This window comes from Rhineura floridana, chromosome 2 (genome assembly GCF_030035675.1).
Source record: "Rhineura floridana isolate rRhiFlo1 chromosome 2, rRhiFlo1.hap2, whole genome shotgun sequence".
NCBI classification, from domain to species: domain Eukaryota; kingdom Metazoa; phylum Chordata; class Lepidosauria; order Squamata; family Rhineuridae; genus Rhineura; species Rhineura floridana.
In genome coordinates this window covers 125129497-125152387 of record NC_084481.1, presented here as the reverse complement: position 1 = coordinate 125152387, position 22891 = coordinate 125129497, and the positions used below count along the sequence as shown (strand labels likewise).

Genomic DNA, 22891 nt, shown 5'->3' with positions numbered 1-22891 from the left:
TTTATCCTGACAACAATGCTGTGAGGTAGGTTAGGCTCACAGAAAGCAATAAGCCCATGATTAGCCAAGAGGTTCCATGGCTAACCATGGCTCTGGATCAGGCCAACTTCAACACTCTCTCTCCAGACCACCCCAACGGCTCTTACATTTTTAGTACTTATATTTTGTTTTGACATAATGGTTACAGCTTATCAGAGCTTGGAAAAGTTACTTTTTTGAACTACAACTCCCATCAGCCCCAGCCAGCATGGTCACTGGATTGGGCTGATGGGAGTTGTAGTTCAAAAAAGTAACTTTTCCAAGCTCTGCAGCTTATAAAAAATGCAGAGAATCTAATAAAATTAAATGCAAGTTCTCAAGACCTTCTGGGTATGTATTGTTGCACGCCTCCCCAATCTCTGAGCAGTGAGATTTCAGGGGTCCCTGTGCTCCTTCAGTGTTTGGTTTCCTTTGGGAAGAAGGTCAGCGGAGACTGCGGTACCTTTATGAAATATGGTTTATTTATTTACACACATTCCAACCTGAGCTTAGGATGGAGGGGTTCAAGGCATCAGCAGTCTAATATCCAGCTTTTCCTTCTGGGTTGCAGGAGGCATCCAAAAGCCATGGTGCAGAGGGATAGACTCTCTTCCTGCGTCCAGCCCCAGCCATTCTAAAAACACCTGCCTTCCTGCCTCCAGCCCCAGCACTCAAAGCACAAACTTCTGCTAGCTGCCAAGAAAGGGGGGGAAGGCTCTCCTGAAGAGTTTCAATGACAAAAGGGTCTTCCCGGCCCGTTCACCAGTTGCTGGGCAACTGATAGACCCATTCTCGTACCTGGCCACTCTATTAGCTTAACAAAAGAAACTCCAGCAGAGCCAGCCCCTCACCCCAAGGCACAGGATTCCAAATCAGAGGTAGGAAGGGGACCCACAGGAACCATCCATTCCAACCCCCATACTCATAACACTATCAATAAAGAACTTCACATTAATTGGGGAAGGACATAGGACCTGCTTTGCACGCCGAAGGTTCCAGGTTCAATTCCTGGCATCTCCTGATGGAGCTAGGAAACAGTCCCTGCCTGAAACCCTGAAGAGCTACTGCCGGTCAGCATAGATGATACTAAGCTAGATAGACCAATGGCCTGACTTAATATAAGGTTGCTTCCAGCATCCCTATGTAATTCTACACTAATAAAACTTAAATATTTGGAAATGTTTTATTCTCACCTTGCAATGGGAATTAAAAGTACTTCAATTCCAGAACCGCCAACTGCGCTGAAATGCTGTTTCATGGTTGTCTATAGCAGCATTCCCAGAAGCACATATCTGGATGCCTCTGGCAGCAAGGTAATTTCACTGGGAATAGTTCTCTTTTACCTCTGCACCAAACAATCTCCTCTGTGGTATGAACACTTAAATGGAGTGGGGGGTTGGAGACTGTAAGATGTATGAGTTATAAGAAAGCATATATTTCTCAGAATTGTCTGTGATTATATTAGTATTGTATGTTAGTAAATGTAAAATTAGTATTGTACATTTTTCTACCTTGACTTTATTCCTATCTGCTTACTGATAAAAGGTATCCTTTCCTGTTTGTGTTGGACATTGTAGGGTCCCACCAGCTTTTAATACTGCTATACTAAGGATGCTTCCAGACAATCTGTTTATTGAGCATAACTCTAATTTCTCTGCAAGGATATTAGACGTTGGCTCTTTAATGAGTTTTCATTCTGATTTGTTTGCAGGGAGGTTAGATGATGATGTGTCAAGGTAAGGGCTCTCTTACACTTTCCAGTGCATTTTCCCATCACTTTCCTTATCATAAAAAGTCCATTATTCTGGGCAAGCTGTTTTCTTGTGCAAAACCTCCCAATCATCTATAATTGCATAACCTGAATTTGTCAGTATGTGATTAAATCCCACCTGAAAACAGCAACAGCAATAGTCTGGAAGCTCCCCAAGACTACCTTGAAGCTCTTAGATAACATAAATTTCTTCTCAATGCCAGCTTTTTAGATTCAGAGAGAAGAAGCAAGTTTTTAAAGAAGGGGAGAATTGCCAGCAGTGCTTTGCGCTGGTTCTGAAGGATTATAAAAGCAACAACCTCCATCTCCCTAGCACCAGAACAAAGTTTCACTTGCAAATTGAAAAGCAAAAGGACAAGGGAGAATTTTAGTGCTTTAATAAGGCAAATAGAACAAAGCAGAGCTCTGTTTCCACTACAGCCATTTTTGCAAATCACAGGATTATGCTGCCCCTGCAATTGCCATGTCTATCCTGACAGTGCAGACATTGCCTAATTTAAATAAATAGTTGCTGGATGCTCCAAAAAGACAAACTCCTCTATAGTATCTATTATTCTTTGTTTTTGTTTTTTCCTGATCCAAATTTCTCATTTAAAAATTGATCAAAGATTTGCTATTTTAATCCTCCTTAGATTCCATAATTTATTGTTTCCCAAATCACTGTATTTAAATGAAGATTTTAATCTCCCCTTAGAAATGTGTGCAATTATCTTTTTTTATATTGGGTTTCTTTGCTTATAATCTCATCTTCCCATTTTACTTCTAATGTCATCTTTCATCCAGATTTTCCTCAAACTATAGCTTCCCTTCACTTAATAAAAATTCAAATAATTTGTTCATAAATATCTCCCTTGTAATATCAGTTCAGGAGAGTAATTGCTAATGTTGCTCTCACCGCTCACTTCCTGCTTCTTTGAGTGCATTTTTACATTTAAGACATTGGGTAAGATCCATCATCACATCAGTGGATGTAACAGGGCTTCCCCATTCTTTTCCTTCCTGTAGCTGCCTATGCCCCCCAACCCTCCAAAACCAATTTGGGGGGGGGCACATGGGGGCAGCAGGGGGAGGACAGGGAAGGGAAGTTTGTGTTAGCAGAAATCTGTTGCACAAGCAAGATGTTACAATTGGGTATCACCCTTTTTGTTTCACACTGTTCAACAGCCCATTATTCTCTAATTAAAGGAACACACACAGAATCTTGTGTTTTTAGTGATTCCTTACAACAATCTAAAGATTCCAAGGACTAATCAAATTCATAACTCATTTAGTCTCAGTCTCATTACTCAAATTGATTGTCCATACAATTTATCTCAATTTAACAATACATTTTAAATACCCTTTAAAGGTTATTTAGATTTTATACAGAATCTACATAATTATTCAATCTATTCCCATATACATTTTATATTAAAAAAACACTTTGAATATGTAATAGGTTTTCATCCATTTAAACCCTAAAGCCCTTTCTCCCAAATCTCCAGTACTCAGAAACCTACCCCAATCTGTTCATTACTGCCCACATTTCTTGGAAACATCTTGAATTTGAGGCGAGAGTCCTAATTCAACCATAATTGAATAGCCAAAAATCACAGCGTTATTACTAGTTCATGTTGTGTAAATATTTGCACAATTTTTAGATGGCTGAATAAGCAAACATGTATTTTAACAGCTATCTACCTACAAAATAGTTATAAAGCAAGGAATTATACACCATATTTATATTTATTTTAACTGATACATGTTTAAAATGCAGCAAAAATTTAAGGCTCTTAATTAAAACAGATAATCATTGTGTTTACATTTAAAAATATTCATTCTTGCTTGCTTATGTCTTTCCAGATCTCACACACAGTTTAATAAGATGCTGTGTTCTTAAGAACAACTTTGGATACTGCATACAAGGAGGGGAGAAGAAAGTTTCTTTTTCTATTTTTACTTCCTGTATTATAACCAAATGGGATCACAGACATACCTCCACCCCACAGTGGTAAGATGTGTGTGCTCTGCAAACTATCCCTTTGCAAGAGAGATGTACAAATCCCCATTTTGCACTCACAGCAACTTCAGTTGGCTCTAAGCTGCTCCTTCCCATCATCTATGTGACATCCAAAGATGTACTGAATAAAACAAGAATCCCATTTACACCATATTCATAGAAGAGGAAAAGAGACGGTGGTGCCAAAGATATTACTTTTTGCTGCTGACCTTGAGTGTGTCGCCTTGATATGTTCTAGCTCTACATTCAAAACTCACCCAGTGCTATTTTATTTTAAACTGCCCAGAGAACTTTTATCACTGGATGACATGTAAATATTATAAATCAGAGATTCCCAAACTGTGATCCACAAACCAGCAGTGGTCTGTGAGCTTCATCCAGGTGGTTCACAGCATGCCTGTAAAAATACAATTAAAAAACCATGCAGCATCTTGCACACTGCATTACAATTACTACAACAGGCAGAAAAATCATTAGAGTGTCCGCCAAGACTCTCAGCAATTTTCAAGTGGTCTGTGGGGAAATAAGTTTGGGAACCATTGCTATAAGTAAATAAGATCTTGCCAAGTTACTGTTTGTCTGATCCAGTCACTCCCTCTCTCGCACCACTTTGCTCCTGCATTTTCTCCTTCATGGTTACACCTTGACTTCATTTGGAACTCTGAGAACCATCTTCCCCCTTCTTATGTTGCCTGCACCAGGCAGGTTTCTCATTTCTGACTGCTTTCTGCTCTCACTGAATCTGTTGAACCCTTATGTCATATTCAGAAATTCTGATCTCTTCATCTATAATTTTTTCAGTGCCAGGTCAAGACATTTTTATTTGCCCTGGCATTTTAAGGAGTTAGGTTGGCTCACCCTGCTTTTAGTTTGCATAACCTTTTGTTGCCACTCAGTTTGCAAATTACAATGAAGGATATTGTTGCATTGTATTTATATGTTTGTTTTTTCGGTCTGTTGTTCACTACCCTGGAATCCATGGATGAAGCGTGGTTTAGAATTTTTTTGAATGAATAAAGTGTTAATTTCCATGTGAGCTGACTGTGCCTGGAGTGTTCCCCTCAACTTGTTTCCGTGAATGTCAAATTGGCTAGAGAAATGTAGTGACTGTAGCGAAATGTCAAGAAAGTTTCTCAGATAAAGTGAACCAGCTATGGAATTTCCTTTCCAGGCCTGAGAAAGTAATTGTCATATCTTTCCTGTACACTTAAACGTATCCTCCTCATTGCCATCGATCCTACATTGTATCATTTCACCTGTAGGAAATAGGAGCTGTAAATATTTACAATTCCAGTGATGCAGATTTGTGCACTGAAAGCCATGCCTTAAACCAAATCAAAGTTACAATACCTCTTCGAACCATGCTGAGTTTCTGTACCACATTTTTACGAATTCTAGTCTCCCAACAATTTTTCTCTTATGCAGCCACACTAGCAGTACTACCACACTGGCTGTGCAATCCTGTGTAAGTTTATTCAGAATTAAAGCCTACTGTGTGGGACTTACTCTGAAGTAAGCATGCATAAGAAAAAAATTCACACTTTTCTTCTTGCTCTAACCTGTCCGCAGATGGATTGGGCTGTTTGTATTTCATTCTTCCCCCGTGTTTTTGTTTTTGTTTTGGTCTGGTTTAATGCAGTATCGCAAAACTGAGAACAAAAAAGCGGAGTGTGTAATAAGCTTCAACTGACAGGGTGGTCAAGGCAGTATTCAGTTGTGCTGTCCCACTTGCCCAACACAGACATCTGCTTGCAGAAATGGGACTTAGCCATCCTTTCTCCCTGCTCCGCAACTCCAAAATTAGTTCCTAGGGATTGGGGGATCCTCAACATTAAATTTCATTCACAGTTTTTATTTATCTAAAAATAAGTAACATAGGAATACCTTTACAAAATCTTATAAATAGGAAAACTTCTCAAGCATCTCATACTTTTAAAAAACCTTGCTTGGATGCCTCAAAATACCTCATTATTTATTGTTATTTTATTGATAGCTGTTAAATGCTTCTTTACTCTTGCTTCCAAGTAGTTATTTCTTTATACAGGCAAAACTGTTTCAAAGCTCTGCCTTGAAAATACAGACCAACACACCATATCAAAATGCTGCTTTCACGTAAAGTGTTGCAACAAAATGGCTTTTCTTTGAATAGCTGCAGCATAAACATTCCAGTGCAAAATTAAAACACTGGTTTGCTCTTAATGCATATTACTAAATTAGGTGTTGTGACAAGCGTAACATTAATTTTTTGTAGAAGTATTATATTCTCCTATATTTTTCAAAGTAGCTCCTTAGCATAATTATTACATTTAACATGTAAGGCAGCAATTGCTTCAACACAGCACCTGCCACTAGTCCACCACATAATTACATACCACTGACCTTTATATAAAAGCATCATGAAAATGTTGTTACTAGAAAACCAAATTGCCTTTCATGCAAACACTGAACTGTAACTACGGTGATTTTTCTCCCTTTTAAGAAATATGTGCTTATTCAACAGAGGAGCTAAACTAATTGAACTAAGTATAATTTTCCAAATTTTGCAACATACTGTACATAAAGTTTCTGCCATCTCAATACAAAGAGTGGTTCACAGTATACACACAGATGGATACAGAATTGAAAATATTTCCTTAAGTCTTAATGGTGGGGTTATGCAGGATGTCATTTAAAAGCTATTCACCAACAATGTCCTTTTCCTTTTAGCCAGAATCCTACTGTATAAATTCAACTGAGGGGGAAAAGTCAATTAATTGAAATTGTGGATGTCGGTGCACTAGAATTGGAAACATAAAAATGAAGCAGCTAACATGGGGAGAAAAATACTTTGTGCTATTTACTAGTAATAGTTACAGCAGGATAACAGTTACTAGACCTTTTGAGTGGCTGTTTGGATCTAGCAGAGAGAATGCCCAACCACAACCTGAACCAAGAACCCATCCCTCAATTCACTGTTTGGTCTAGGGCAATGAGTATTTTTCTCAACCTCATTTCTTACTCTAAGTGCTAGCAAAATGTACGGTAGGTCAGTCTTTGACTGAAGAGTTGCTAGATTCAAATCCCTGGGCAGTCACAAACTCGCAAGACAATTCTCCTCAGCTTCAATTATCACTCTGTAAAATGGGTACAACTATCTTCCTCACAGAGTTCTGATTGATTGATTGATTGATTGATTGATTGCACTTGTATAGCCAAAGCTCTCTGGGCGGTTTACAGCAATCAAAAACATTAAAACAAATATACAATTTAAAACGCATATTTTAAAAACAATTTAAAACACAATTTTAAAATTTAAAACAATATAAAAACAATTTAAAACACATGCTAAAATGCCTGGGAGAAGAGGAAAGTCTTGACCTGGGGCTGAAAAGATAACAGTGTTGGCGCCAGGCACACCTTGTCAGGAAGGTCATTCCATAATTGGGGGGCCACCACTGAGAAGGCCCTCTCCCTTGTTGCCACCCTCCAAGCTTCCCTTGGAGTAGGCACCCGGAGGAGGGCCTTTGATCTTGAATGTAGTGTACGGGTGGGTTCGTATCGGGAGAGGCGTTCCATCAGGTATTGTGGTCCCAAGCCGTGTAAGGCTTTATAGGTCAAAACCAACACATTGTTGAATTGAGCTCGGAAACATACAGGCAGCCAATGCAAGCGGGCCAGAATCGGTTTTATATGTTTGGACCGTCTGGTCCCTGTTACCAATCTGGCCGCTGCATTTTGCACAAGCTGCAGTTTCCGAACCGTCTTCAAAGGCAGCCTCAGGTAGAGTGCATTGCAGTAATCTAATTTGGAGGTTACCAGAACATGGACAACTGAAGCCAGGTTATCCCTGTCCAGATAAGGACGTAGTTGGGCCACCAACTGAAGTTGGAAGAAGGCAGTCCGTGCCACCGAGGATACCTGACCCTCAAGTGACAGAGATGGTTCTAGGAGAATCCCCCAAGCTATGAACCTGCTCCTTCAGGGGGAGTGCAACCCCATCCAGGACAGGTTGGACATCCACCATCTGGTCAGAAGAACCACCCACTAGCAGCATCTCAGTCTTGTCTGGAATGAGCCTCAGTTTATTAGCCCTCATCCAGTCCATTGTTGCAGCCAGGCACCGGTTCAGCACATTGACAGCCTCACCTCAGTACAGAAACACTGCACATTAATACATGACAGAGAAGTTATAGGTAATAATGATTTGCTTTTACTTGATTTATTTAAAATATTTATAGGTTGTCTTTATTAGAACACAAAGTAGGTTAAAAAGTAACTGGACAGGAAAAAAGGATCTATATGAGAATGATGCAAATAAGGCAGCAAAGCACTTACACCCTACAAGGGAGTAGCACATGGATAATAATAGTTTCTGCCAATTGCTTTCATTGAGGGCATGGTTATATCTCGTTTAAGATTACTATTTCAAGTTGAGCGACAAAGTCCTACAGCTGTCGTGCACACATGCTATTTTTAAAGGTGCAAAAAAACTGTTCCTGACATAAAGCATCCACCCGCAGGCACGCCTAGATTGACACAGGGCATGGAGCCCAAGAATCTGCCAGCACATTTCCAAGCCTTGGAGTGGGGGGTGGGGGGGTGAGAGAGAATCTAAAAACTAGGCTAGAGCATCCACTGTAGCTAAGGCAGCAGGCGGGGGTAAACTCTGGAACAAGGGGAAATAAAGTTGATATCCCTAAGAATATAAGAACCACCCTGCTGGATCAGGCCAAAGGGCTCATCTAGTCCAGCGTTCTGCTCACATGGCGGCCAACCCATGTCTATGTGAAGCCATGAGCAGTGCAACAGCATTCTACCCACTTGTGATTCCTAGCAACAGTATTTAGAAGCATGCTGCCTCTAACAGTGGAAGTAGAACTGAAAAGAATTGTGTGTGCCTGTTATCATGGGATCATTTTGCAATATTGCAAACAGGAAAATAGAATTTATTTGTTCTACAACGCCCACGATTAAGAGAATTTGAAATGTGTTGGGGCTGAATAAATTATATTTTTGTGCACCTTAGAGACTCTCTTTTCTCTTGTTTCTTCATTGGTGACTTCCCTTTTTTCCTTTGCCCCAGCCCTGTACAGATGTCCCAGTTGTAGGCGGACACAGATGCAGGATTGTACTTGGCCCCCACCACACTCAGCCTCTATGCACTGGGACTGGGTATTTGTACCAGGTCCTGCACATTCACTCTCAGATATAAACAGGCTCTGAGTTCAGATGTTACCTCCAACACATGGAGGTGAGGTGCAACAAAGGGAGAGGACCATCAGGCATAATCCCACCACAATATATATAGCAGAATGAGGAACAACCATCTACTTACGGTGTCTGTGTATGCACATTGTATTGTTCGGAATACCTAGGTGCACGGACCTTGCAATATAATGACAGATGTCTTGGATATATAAAAATTAGAGTACCTATTCTTGACTGTGCTATTAATAATATGAACAACAGGCAGAAACCTCTCTAAGGAACTATGCACAAGTGAGGGGACATAGCCGGGCAAAACAAACCTCAAGGTTGTTTTCTGTTGTCATCACCAGTTTGTAAACATACAGGAGCTAACTAGGGGCACCCAGGTTGTGGAACTCCTTTCTCTAGGAAGCATGCTTATCCTCACTTTTGACATTCAGGCAAGCATTTGACTACCCACACATCTGGAGGGTGAAGATATTTTAGCGTCCACAGCATTGAGAATTTGTTGAGATCTTGTTTTTAAATATTTTATGCATGTTTTATGGGGTAGTTCTAGACTGTCATTTTAGTGTTTGTTCTATACCACCCTGAATTCAATTTTAAAACATGCAGTTAATAAATAAATAACTAGACACAATAGCAGCTGACCCTGCAAAGACAATTTAAAGCACAGAAGAAATGGCACTCTCACTCCCTCTCACACGTTTTTGCTAGCAGAACAGGTTACATAAACCGTTTTTGTCTTGGTGGCAGAACTCAAAGACTGGAAATACCACCTGCTGGAAGAAGGCAGTTTCAGGGGCAGTGCCAATGGCGAGAAAGGTATAACACACAGAGCCACACCCCACACCTGCATTTTAAAGTACCTATACATGCACTAAAGAAATTCAGTATAACCATTGTAATATGTCGGTCATACCATCATGATGTGTAGTTGGCCCCTCATTGTGTGAAAACTGAAGTACTATCAAATACTGGTTGTCTAGGTTGAACACAAACCTAAGCAGCTTTTGTGACAAGTGTGTTTAACTTTAACACATAAATGCCCTGGGCTCCTTCTCAGAGGAAGAGTGGGATATAAATTAAATTAATGTAGTTCAAGGGAGCACTTGCCATGTAAATTTTTTAAGTATTCACTTTTGGACATCATCATTCACACCCTCAAAAAAATGTTGCTGTAAGGATGACGAGGAAGACAGATTTCCAAGATTATCAACATTGATGCATGTTAGTCTACGCATATGGCTCATCTCTGATCTATTACTTAATCGAAGTTGCATTATCATAAACATAAAAATTGACATAATTAGGTTCTTTAGCTGGGCTTATTCAGGAGGGTGTACATTTCCTATCAGTCCTGTTAACACATTTCAACAAAAGGAGTATATAATACTAATCCCCACTCCAAACCCCTTTTGTGCACAATATTCAGAAAAGTTTGGCGATACCCCAGAATTCTTCTTGGCTCCTACTCCTACAGATAATTATAATTCATAATTAGGAAAGGGGAAAGTGAGTTTTAATGCTGTCTATCTGAACAGTAACAAAGCATGAGGAGTTAGCACTCTTTCATACAGAGTCCTTAGTCTTGCTCCTTCTGAGTTTACTCTGTCACCATGAACACTACAGGAATTAAAATATATACATAAATTATATTTGCTTAACTGGTATGTTTATTCATATTCAATATAATGATTCAACTATGTATGGACAATCATGGTCATGTATAGATCATGGAACCTATGTGAAAGGGCAAGGTGGCCTTGTTCCTTGTGCTCCTTCAAGCTTACAGACACCACTGTGGTCAGTGATATCTAATATAACGCTTAAGATGTAAGCATCTTACCTCCAAGTTCAGAATCTACAGGAAAGAAGAATCCTACCTACTATTTCACACCCTATTTGATTTACACAAGCAGATTTGTTTACACAAAACAAAATACTTGGTAATGTGGCTCTGTATTCCTCACGATGATGTTCAGACAAAAGTAGTAGAATAGATTGAAGCAGACCAGAGCACAAGTGGTATCAAGTCTTAAGATTATCCAGGCAATGAGGAGAATTCAAGGACAGGATAGTGCTAGAATTCAAGCCTGCTCAGAAACTACACCCACTGACCCAGAGGCACTATCCTCCAGGGGACCCAGCATGCCATTTGTGGGCACCATGGCACCATAAGTTTTGTTGGCACCTGCCAAGGCTACCTCTCCTCACCTCTGCCATTTTTTTAACGGAGGTTTAGAGAAGGTCTTTGGTTTATTTATTTATTTCTTACACTTATTCCTTTCATTTATCATAGAAACCCAAGGCGGCATACATGTGGTTCCCAGGAAGTCTGCCATCCAGGCATTGACCATACCCAGACCAGCTCAGCTTCAGCAAGGTAGTAGTGATCTCATGTGCCTTCAGACCATAGGAACTGCTGTGAGGTAGTTGCCTGCTTTTCTTGTTGGTTTTTTGTTTTAACGTATCTGAAGGTGTTTTGCTGGGGGGGGGGGAGTCTGGGCATCACCAGTTTTTCTTTTGTGAAATGGGAATTTTGCCTGTTTCTTAATTTCCCAATGTGTTCCCAGGTCCAAAAAGGTTGAGGACTCCAACTATTCCAACTTTCTGCTTGGCTGTGAATCCGACATAGGCTATGAATTACCATACAAAAGTAAATGTCCTTAGCCATTGCTAAGAGGGGTTTTTAATATTTGAGATGCATGGGGACTTAGCCCTAGTAACGACTCAACCTGTTGCAGTTGAGTCTAAGCATATCTCAAATTAAGCCCTGGAGATACAATCTTGACTTTTGGCTAATAATATAGCTTTAGCAAGCAAAATTTCCAGCATTTGACCATTACAGCACTTTTTGTCTTCAGCATAGATGTCAACAAATACCAGCTCTAAGTATCTGAGGTTCAGGTATCACCTCATGAATTTGCATAGGCCTCTGAAACAGATTAATAGACATTTTTGTTTTACAGATGGCAGGAGATATGGGAGGGAGACTTAAATTTATGTAAGAGGGCAAATGGGAAAAAAGAAGAGAACCAATATTTAAAAGCCAGCTTCCAGGCTTTTTCAGAGCCATTCTAAAACAGCAAGCCATCCTCGTCTCAGATTTCCCTATAACACTCCCAACTGCACCTGCTTGGTTCTAGCAGCTGCAGTTCTTCCTCAACCCCAGCTTCACCATGTCTATATATGACTCACTAGGTATGCTTACTGTTTGCATCATGTCTATGTAACTCTCTCTCACTCACACACTCACACACACACTCACACACTCACACACACACTCACACACTCACACACACACTCACACACTCACACACTCACACTCTCACACACTCTCACACACTCTCACACACTCTCACACACTCTCACACACTCTCACACACTCTCACACACTCTCACACACTCTCACACACTCTCACACACTCTCACACACACACACACACACAGGTGTTTCTTTTTTCCTAAAGCACTCTAATAAAATTAAGAATTAGTTGTCAGTGGAAACATGATGGAGGAACTAGTTAATGTTACGCTAGTTTTATGGAAGGTGTGTATATTTACATATGCACCCTCTTTTATCTCCTTGAGAAAAATAAGTATCCCAAGCTCAATTGAACTTACTCCACTGCATGTGTTTTTGCAACTACAGTGATAATTAATGAACAGCCAAGATGATGCCTCCTCCTTTACCAAAGAAAAAACACTTTATGTGCATTTAATTCTAAACAAACATGCATAGCAAGAGAGAAGAACCTTTTGCCCCCCAAGTGTTGCTGAACTACAACTCCCATCAGCCCTAGCAAACATGACCAATGGCCAGGAATGATGGGAGCTGTAGTTCAGCAACATTTGGAAGTCCAAACGTTCCCCATATCTGATCTATACAATCAGTTTGCAAGCATTTATTGTCTTAAAACTTTTTTTTACATTAATGCCAGTTCATACATCAAGCCAAGTCAGTATATACTATTGCAGAGTATGTATCTACAACAGGCATGTCCTGTATCATTTTAAAGATAATGTTTAAAGTTTCAAAAACTGGCAACATCTTTTTCCCTTAAAAGTTACATCTTACACATGAGTAAAAAAAACTGTAAGCATGACATACAAGAGGACTTATAATTTCTTTAAATTGTTTCTAATCTTCAGTTAGACACCTCTCCAAGGAAATAGGCAACAGATTAATGGATCTTCATTGCATTAATTTCCTTGTTTTCTCTTTAAATTAAACTGAGAAGGAATTATAAGCCAGGAGCAAACTCAAATAAGCTCAGGACAATTCAGTTTAGACTTGGTTGAGCCTGATCTGTTACTCACGTCGGAAACACATTACACCACACCATCCGGACAAATGAAAAGGAAAATCTGCATGTTTTAACTCTGTCTTCTAGGAGTTTGTTAGCATTAAGAAAATATGATGAAATACTGCTTCTTTACATGCAGCAATGCTTGTGACTAACTTAACAAGGTCCCCATCCTTTCGGGGCCTATCAGTACATTACAAAATTTGAAAAATTGTTGGGGGTACCCTCACGAAATGACTGCCATAGTGGCCTGGCACACCACAGATGACAAGTAACTCACCCAATAAGCTGAGGAAAAGGCAGAGGCTAGGACATATATACCAAACCACATATGCAATGATGAAATGTCAACATTTCTTAGCAAAATACAGATATGCATGCGTGCATATCTAAGAGAGAATGAATGTTGAATAGACAGTGCAGGGGCGATATAGTCGCAGCTGTTCTTGGCTGGCCATTTTATTTCATGTCTTCCCTCCCACTCTTTAGCTCATTGCCTCCTCTATCATAAATGTATGACAAGAATTAGAGTTGCATGCCACACTGCACAGATATCCTGCAAGAATCACTTGTCATGTCTTGCTATCCCCAATTAACATAAAAACATTTCTACTTATTTAAAAAATTACACCTAAGAGTCGACATAATAAATGCCCTCTTTTTCTAAAACATCCAACAGCTTTCAGTTTTTAATCTTTCCCCCTCAGTTCATGCTTATTATTTGGGGCATTTACACTTAAAGCTATAACCTAACACAGATGTGTGCGCTAAAACTGATGTGCTTAAGCATCACTGATGTTGTGGCAAACATCAATTTAGTTCTCTCAATCACTGGGAGATTCCAAAAGATATTTTTCCCATGGGGAAAAAGAAATCAATGTTAAATTTAAATGCTCCAAACAAACTGAGTATCTTGTATACAATGCTTAAAAAAATAAGGACTCGATAGCCACATAGGGGAGGTTTTCCAGTACTAACTGATGGAATTGTTCAGGTAGATTGACACATTTTGAGCATAATCCTTCTGCCATAGAAAACAATAGCAACACTCCCACTGACATAAATAACTGGACACTTTAGAAGCATAATCGAAGTAACAACAGGATAAAACAAAAACACAAGGAAGTTCAGTACTGACCAAAGATATGTCCTAGCAATTTGCAATGTGTAAAATAATTGATTTTTTTAAATATGATTTTTACCTAAAGTTGGAGCGTCACCATTTTTTTAGTTACCATATATGCTTGTGTTTTAAATCCATTCACTACAATCACTGGGCCTTAGAGCTTATCTACATATTTAGTAGTCACAGGTATAACCATCCTAGGATCATACCATCTCAGAATGTAGGTTGCAGCAAGAAACTACTATGAGTTGTTTGTGTGCGCTCTCTCTCTCTCTCTCTCTCTCTCTCTCTCACACACACACACACACACCTGGCCACAAAGAAAATTAGCATATTAATAAGAAAATATAGAACGTTTGACATCTTTTTGATTTTATTTATTTATTTATTTATTTAAAATATTTCTATCCCGCCCTTCTACCCTATAATAGGGCACTCAGGATGGCTTACAATAAAATCGAACACATACATAATAACAGTGTACACAATAAAGATCACAAAAACTTCTTTGTGAAGAGCGCTTTGAGGAAGGGGAAGGGGAAGGAGCCAAAAAATGAGACTTCCCTGCTACTTTTGAGTGGCCCAACCTTCCTTAGGCCATCATTTTTCAAGAGAATATATACTTATTGGCACTATGACACCAGGATATTTACCTGTAATTTTTAAATAGAATTCCTTTTAAGTACAGAGTATCTAAAAGGTTCAGCAAATGAAACATGTGCATACATAAAGGGCTGTTTTCTGGGCAAAACTCACTAAAAATAAAATGCATGTGCAACAGGAAGCAACTGTTTATGCAAATGTAAATGAACATCACTTATAGATTTATTATATTTTGTCTAAGATAACATATTTGAGGACCTTACTGTTAATAAGACGAGCTGTTATAGAAGGCTTACAAATCCATTTAAATTGACTTTAATTAATGAATCAATCACTAGCCACTGACTAGGGTTTATGGACAGTGAACGTGATGCCCCAGGCCTCTAATTCCCACTTGAAAATCCACATTATTGTGATAAGTTGTCTCTTGGTTCAACATTGAACTGTGCTGCTTTTAAATCAGGTTAAGAATGTTTTGTTCACACAACTGGGAAATCAAAGTCCCAAATTTATAAATTCCAAATTGTACAGAACTCAAATTATGACAAGCAAAGAACTGGAGATACTTTAGTATTGACAACAATACAGTTCTGAATTTTATAACCGTAAGTATCATTCATTAAACTTCCCCAGGGTAAAATGGTCCTTTATGGTACCTCAAATAGAGTTCTAAGAATATTCTTTGATTTCCCATTTTATTGCTCAATAGAATTCTAATTAGGGCTTTGAGAAAACAGTGGTTGCTCCTTCTGTTCAAAAGCAGCATCTGGCCTGTATGTCATAGATTAGCACGCAGATTTTTCTCTGAATTAAAGTTCAAAGAGCACTTCACTCTTAGTACACTCCAAAAAGGAAACGGAGATAAAAATAAGAGTTACCACCCTCAGAAGAAGGCAGGTTGTACAAGTATAGCGTTGCCTCCAACCATGTAACAATTTACCAGGAAGTGAAAGATCTTAAGGAATAGGCCATACACAAGTCCCAGGTTCAAATTCTGTGATCTCCAGTTTTAAAGACATCAGATCAGTAGACGTGTAGGGTCCCCTTCATGACAGTCACAGCCACCACAAACTTTTTGGCTACCAAGCTGCAGCCTTCTACCACAATGACACACGTCCCTAGGAGCCAATCAGCATGCAAGGGGGAAGTGTTAGCTACTGGAAAGAGTCTTCTCAGTGGCTGACTCACCTTCTTTCACTCCGATCAGCTCCAATCAGAAGGAAGCATATTAGAAGACTCTTCACTCCCCTTTCATGTTTATTGGTTTGTAGGATGCTGGAAACATAGGGACCCTGCTCCCAAAAAAGTAAAGGGTCTAAGACCTCCCTCCTGCATCAGATAGAAGGGCTATTTTCATTATCTGAGGGAAGCATACACTACTGAGCTAGCTACGTTACCTTCTATTTAAAGAGTTAGAGCTTGATTTCAACACAGAAATTTTGTTCTTTAAAAAATTCAACAGTAGCTCACTTCTTTGCCTCCTCCACCCCCACCAAATATAGTGATACTCCAGACTCTAGATGCCAAATGCCCAGCTCTGCTCACTCAAGATTAGGGTTGATTTTTTCATTTATTATCATCCTTATCATGCTTAAGTGATCATGGAGAGAGAAAAAATTCTACAGGGCAAGGGATATCCTGGAATGATCTTGAAGATAGTGTACACTATAAATTCTTTAATTGTTCTAAAGTTATCCCTTACCCTTTTATTTTTATTTTTATAATAACAATTTATTGATTTTAAGGTAATTACAACAAAACAAAAACATAAAAGCCCACCACCTAGATTATAATAAATGAAAGGTAATACAGTACAGATAAATTCCAAATCACTTAACATCAAGATGCTGAAAGCTACATCATGAGAAACTGCTGTCCATCTAATTCAAAAGGATTCACTGCAAACAACTCAATAAAAATCTTATCTCCACTGACAGTAATATAGTTAAGTTAGAAATGTAACTTTTGAAATGAACCTCATTTTTTCCTGTATCTTTTTATTTATTTTAGTACAAAATACACAATACATATAGAACGTGTACATAAACATCCACCCTACGACTAGGCTAAAACACACAGACAAATAAATACAGGTCTCAACATTTAACAAATTCATGGGGATACAAATAATTTCCTCCTGATTCCATTAGGATGATTTGGACACAAACAGTCTATTCCTGTATCTTCTATCTCTAATTCTCTTTTAATATATATAATTACTGGTATCCATTTTCCAATGTCCTCTTTAAGTATCTTATAGGACTGCATCAATAAAGTCAATTTTAGCATTTTCAAGATTGTCCTAATTAGATCAAGTTTGGTGGGACTTCTTTCCTGTTTCCACGTTTCTGCAAATAATATCTTAGCTATAGTTATTATGTACAAAGTTGGTATTCAGTATTTTTTGTACTCTCTGGCCCTTCTATATACTTTAGAAAGCACAACAAAGGGTCGGCCACTGCTTGGATGTTAAACATTTCATTAAGAAGTCTTTCTACCATTTCCCAAAACCTCTGGGTTTACTACAATGCCACCACATGTGCAAATCACCTTTGATGCTTGGCATATCCAGCATTTCCCCTTACCAGAATTACTTATCATTTTGCTTTTCCAAGGAGTCCAGTACCACTGGACTGTCATCTTAATACAGTTTTCTATATATAATGTTGCAATCGGGAAGGTTGACCCCTTTTGGAATAAAAACTGCCATACTTCACTTGGAATTGCTCTATTCCTTATCTCATTTCAACATGTATTTAGGTACCACTACATCTTTTTCTTTTTTATATATAATATGGTTCAATTTCAAAAAACATCAGACTTGCATGACTTTAGTAGGTTTTCAAAATCAGTTCTCTCTCTCCAGATCACTTGATTCCTACACAACCTGCACTGAAAGGTTCTAATTTGTAAGTACTGCAATCTGGGTGACTCTTTTTAGTTTAATTTTTATTTGCTCAATTGTGTCTTTCCAATCCTAGTAACTTTCCATCTTCATTTTCTTTCATAACCTAAAATTTCTCAACTGTCCTCTCAGGTTGAACGTTTCGTCATCAATTAGGCCAATGGGGAAATTCCAGGTGATAAAATTTGTTTATAATGGTTCCATATTTCCAGACAAATGTCTATTCCTACATATACAGTTTTCCTCTCATTTTTACTTATCCACAACAGATTTCAAATACTAGTTTTAAAGACGCTTTCTTCCAGTGGCCTACCACAAAACTCATTTGTGTTATTCCACTGTGTCAACCAAGCCAGGCCTGCAGCGTTGAGGTGGAGACCTATGTCTGGAATGCCTAATCCACCTTCCTTTAGACTTCCCATTCCAACCTTCCTAGATACTCTTGATTTCTTTCTATTCCATGTAAATTTATCTATTATGTTTTGCCAGTCTGTTACCAATTTTGATCTGCGAACTAACACACACACACACACACACACACAAAAAGAATCCTGGGGAGTGTGTTCATTTTTATAATTTTTATCCTTCCTAACAAGGACTGACTTGCTTTGCCTAGGTTTCTAAGATCTTTCTGGACTTGCTTCTAGAGGTTCTGATCATTAAGCTTAGACAGGTCTTGCAGGTTTGGTGAGATAAAAATCCCTAAATACTTCACTTTACCACACCTTCGATATGCTTAATCCAATTATCATCTCTTACCTCATATCCCATGACTCAAAGATAGCAGTTCACTTTTTGTTACATTTATTTTGTACCCAGAGATTTCATACTATTAAATTAATTCCTTACCCTTTTAATGACACTGCTAGGGGTGATGAACACTCTAGAAACACCAGATTCTGAAGCACTATTTGAGCTGCCGTAGGCGCACACATACATGGTTATATTTGCACTACTATAAAGCAGCTTCATTCCCAAAAGGGCAGACAATTTTCACTGATTTCCTCTCCCCCCCCCATCCTCTCTGAAAAGCCGACTAAAAGAGTTGGAGGACCCTCTGGAACAGTGCAGGATATAGAACAGAACACTTCAGAAGGAAAGGAGAGTTGGTGAAAATTAGATGCCCTGCCTTGTGAGAGCAGAAGTGCTGTCCAGTAGCCCAAAGTTGCCACTGGATAAAACCCAAAAATAAGTAAAATATGGGGTTGTTGTTTTAAAACCATTTATTGGAGGACTTTTGCCATGGTCACTAAAGGATGGTGGAGGATGAATATCCACATGAGTAAAACACTCACAGATGACCACACATACAAAGCATGGACACCTTACACCAGGTATGAGGGCCCTGTTGCTCTCCAGATGTTGTTCGACTCCAACTCCCAGCAGCCCTGGCCAGCATAGCCAATGGTCAAGTACGATGGGAACTGCAGTCCAGCAGGGCAGATTTCATGAAAACTGTAGTTCCCCATTCCTACCTTACAGATAGACACAGCAAAATAGCCTCCCTTGTTCCTACAAACCGCTGGGGGCAAGACCAGCTCCTCCACTTAACTTTCTAACTCTGGAAAAACTGTGCTCCTCTCTTATTCAGGAGTGGGAAACAGAGAGCATGGGCCAGATAGCAGGGGGTTCTTGCATCACTGAGGGCCACAGGAACCCAGCGTCCTCACTCAATATTCTCTAGTTACACACACACACCCGAACTATGTATATATCCATATTAAGAGCTTCCATTACAGGTAGGGCATAAATTCTCTAATAAAAAACATTCTACAAATGAGCCTGTTGCCTTTAGAACAGGGTTAGCAAATGTGGTGCCTTACAGATGCTGTTGGACTACAATTTCCATCATCCCCCACCATTGGCCGTGATGGCTCGGAACAACAGAGATGGAGTCCAATAGCATCTGGAAGGCCACACGGTAACCACCCCTGCTTTAAGGCATCATAAAATTACAGCACTTTAACTTTATTTTTTTTCAAGTCGGTGCATTGTTTTACAATTTCTCTATGGTAGTCAGGCAACTATCTGATGAATACACAAACCATAGTGTCAAAGTGTGGTCCCTAATCAATCTCAAAAACCATTAGATTGCTATATTTGTTTTGGCTCAAAAATATTCAGGTTGGATAGGAATAGCAGTGAAAAATAGGAGGAAAGTAATTGCTTTTTTTGTTTGTTTAAGTCAATACTATCACAGAAGTATGTTTTGTAGACTATGCAAGGGAGAAAAATTAGGACTAATTTTGACCGTATGTAATGTGCATAGTTACCCTGATAGCTGAATAGCATCTATTTAGACCAAAGTAAAAATTACATTCACTGAACACTGTATGCTATGCTGTGGTTCACATTCAGAGATGGATTATACAGCCAATGAAGCTGAATTTAGATAGCGAGGATCAACATAGCCTTGATTACGTACAGCCAACCAGCTTTCGCTGCAAGAGACAACCCAGAAAGGGGCTGGATGAGAGGAACATGACTGCTTTCATGTTACTTACTCCACGTTTCTCTCCTCTCTTAAGCTGCTATTCTTGACTTCTGTATCTTTTGAGCTTTTATTGCTTCCAAGCTTTTAAAAAAACCTGGACATAGTTGTTTTGGAAAAGCTAGAAGTACAAGTTCATGAATGTCATGTCACTCATTTTTACATCTTGAACGTTTACAGATTAAAAATCCAGATTCTGATTCACTCTTGCATATGGCCAAGGTATCCAGACATCCAAAATGAAGACCACAGATTATAAACAGCTTCAGCAAATTGAGACAAGTGCCTTTGTTCCTCAGATGTACATCTTCCTATTGCTCAGAAAAGCACCATATACTAACCACTAACACTGCTATAGCCAGCACTAGGAAAGGAAGTTATTCAAGTCTGGATTTCCTGTTTTTGGTTGTAGCCAAGAACTGAGAAGCTTGTAGTGGTTTCAGGAACTGAGTCATCTAATGATTCATGAATAAGATACTGGTTTTAATATGCTCCTAATCACAAGACTCAAAAACTTGACAACCAGCCTAGATGAGGTTTCATTTCTAGTTTTAAACAGAACCAATTTGTGTTAATGACTGGGGGTGGGGGGACCACAAACATTACAAATTATCATCACTTTTAGCTTATTTTTTATGTATTCCTTCCATTTATTCTAAAAGGTTTGCAAAAACTGAAACAGAAAAATGTGAACAGCTTCTAAACCAAGGCCTGACCATCAATACTTTTGTTGCAATCTTGATGTGTTCTGACTTCCAAGAAACAAATGACAGGTAGGATATCATTTTTTTTTCATGTATCTGTGCCCCTAGAAGTAGATATCCACAACCATATTTTTAATCAACAAAATCCACTGTTGCTATTGTCAATCCACAAGATTTATGTAATTTTGTCTAATCAAGGATGAACTGGCAGAAATCAAGTGGCAGAAGTTCCATTTCCACAGCTCAGTGGTGATCAGCTTGAAAGCAGAATCTGGTGCATACCTGTATGCACTTTTGAAAGCAGAGATATTTCCAAGTGTAAATACACAATTCATAACTAGCCACCACTTTGTAGGTCTAAATGTTTTGGTTGTGGAGGAGGGTATATATAATAACCTGAACTGCAGGCTGCCTACCTAAGCTGACATTTGAGAAGGAAAAGGGAGTTTTCATATGTGGAAAAATACTGGCTCCCCCCCCCTGCCCCATTTCTGAAATAGAACTTCAGATGCCACAGTACAGTTATGCTGGGTAAGGAGAACCATTGTGGGAAGCTCCTTTCCCTCTCCTAAATTTTAGGATGCATGTTTTACAACCATGTTTAAAAAGAAACAAAAAAGTATAACATGCTGTTAAAAAAAAGTAAAACAGTTGACAAGAAAAGGCCAAAGTGCGCTCTGTGGCTGGCAGTCATTTTATGGCTTTAGTCCTACAGCAGATTTACTTAGATGACGTCAGTGGCTCCAATCCAGCTTTTTCTTTGGTAGCATTTACCACTTGCCTCTTGAAGCCTCCACTGTGCTACAGAGCAGCAGACCATAATCAAAATTCCCTTTGTGAAATAGAGTTTACCTCAGGGCACACAGGCCTAGCTAGCTGAATTGAAGGCTCTTCACCCTGCACTTCATGCCTAGAAATAAATAGCCTACAATACTGTACTTTCTCTCAGTACAGAAGAACCATTAAAAGCAGGCTGCTACCTTTTTTTAAAAAAAAAATTTATCTGCTCCAAAAATCTCACAGGCCAGAGTGTTACTTAATATTCCAAGCCTATCACATTTCATGATCATTCTCTGAGCTATTAGTGCCTCATTTAGACCTGGAAATGCTTGTATATCTTGGAAAGTTGTACATACACACAGCTATAATATATGTGCCAAACAGTGGTTTACCTAGTCCTGGAAGATTTTGCGGAAGTCAGTTCCTTTCAGTTTGGACTAGATCCTTTGCACAGCTACTAGTATTTGCCAACTCAAGGGCAAGTCAGAATACTGCTTTCCTGTAAACCACGTCTGCAAAACTGGAAGCCATCCTCCAAAATACGTAATCCTTTCTTCTCTTCCATGGTAGATATTACTCCCCTCTTTTTTTGTCAACCATAACAATGGTTTAGAGTTATCCCTGCACTTGGTTACTATGGTTACACTAACAAGTTAGCTCTTAACCAGGAGTTCAGATCCACTTAACCTCAAAGTTTAAATCCAGAAGATGGGAATCCTGGTTAGCATTAAAATGGTAATGACAAGACTAGCATCAAGAGTCAGCACACCTGGGGCATCTGCTGAAGATCCACACCTGATCGGGGTCCACTGAAAAGAGCCCCCTGGACCTCCTGCAGTGCAGAGATACTCTCACTGAGGAAAGGGCCCCCATGAAAGGCCTTCTAACCTGGAGCTGACACTGAATATTGATGAAAATGGGACTGTACAAATGAACACTTTCATGAGATTATTTAACTGGCTGCTACCCAATTGAACCCACTTTCCACTTCTCCTGA

The 22891-nt window shown here is 39.1% G+C and overlaps 1 protein-coding gene across 13 annotated transcripts in view; it reads right to left on the bottom strand.

The window, feature by feature from the left end:
- Positions 1-22891, bottom strand: part of TEAD1 (TEA domain transcription factor 1) — a 281699-nt gene that overhangs the window by 245003 nt on the left and 13805 nt on the right. The window contains exon 1 of one of the 13 annotated variants that reach the window (XM_061610452.1): positions 16203-16334. The exons of the other annotated variants lie outside the window; for them this stretch is intronic. The gene's annotated coding sequence lies outside the window, so the exon portion shown is untranslated. Of the gene's footprint in view, positions 1-16202; positions 16335-22891 lie in introns of those variants that run through there. 13 annotated transcript variants of the gene reach the window in all.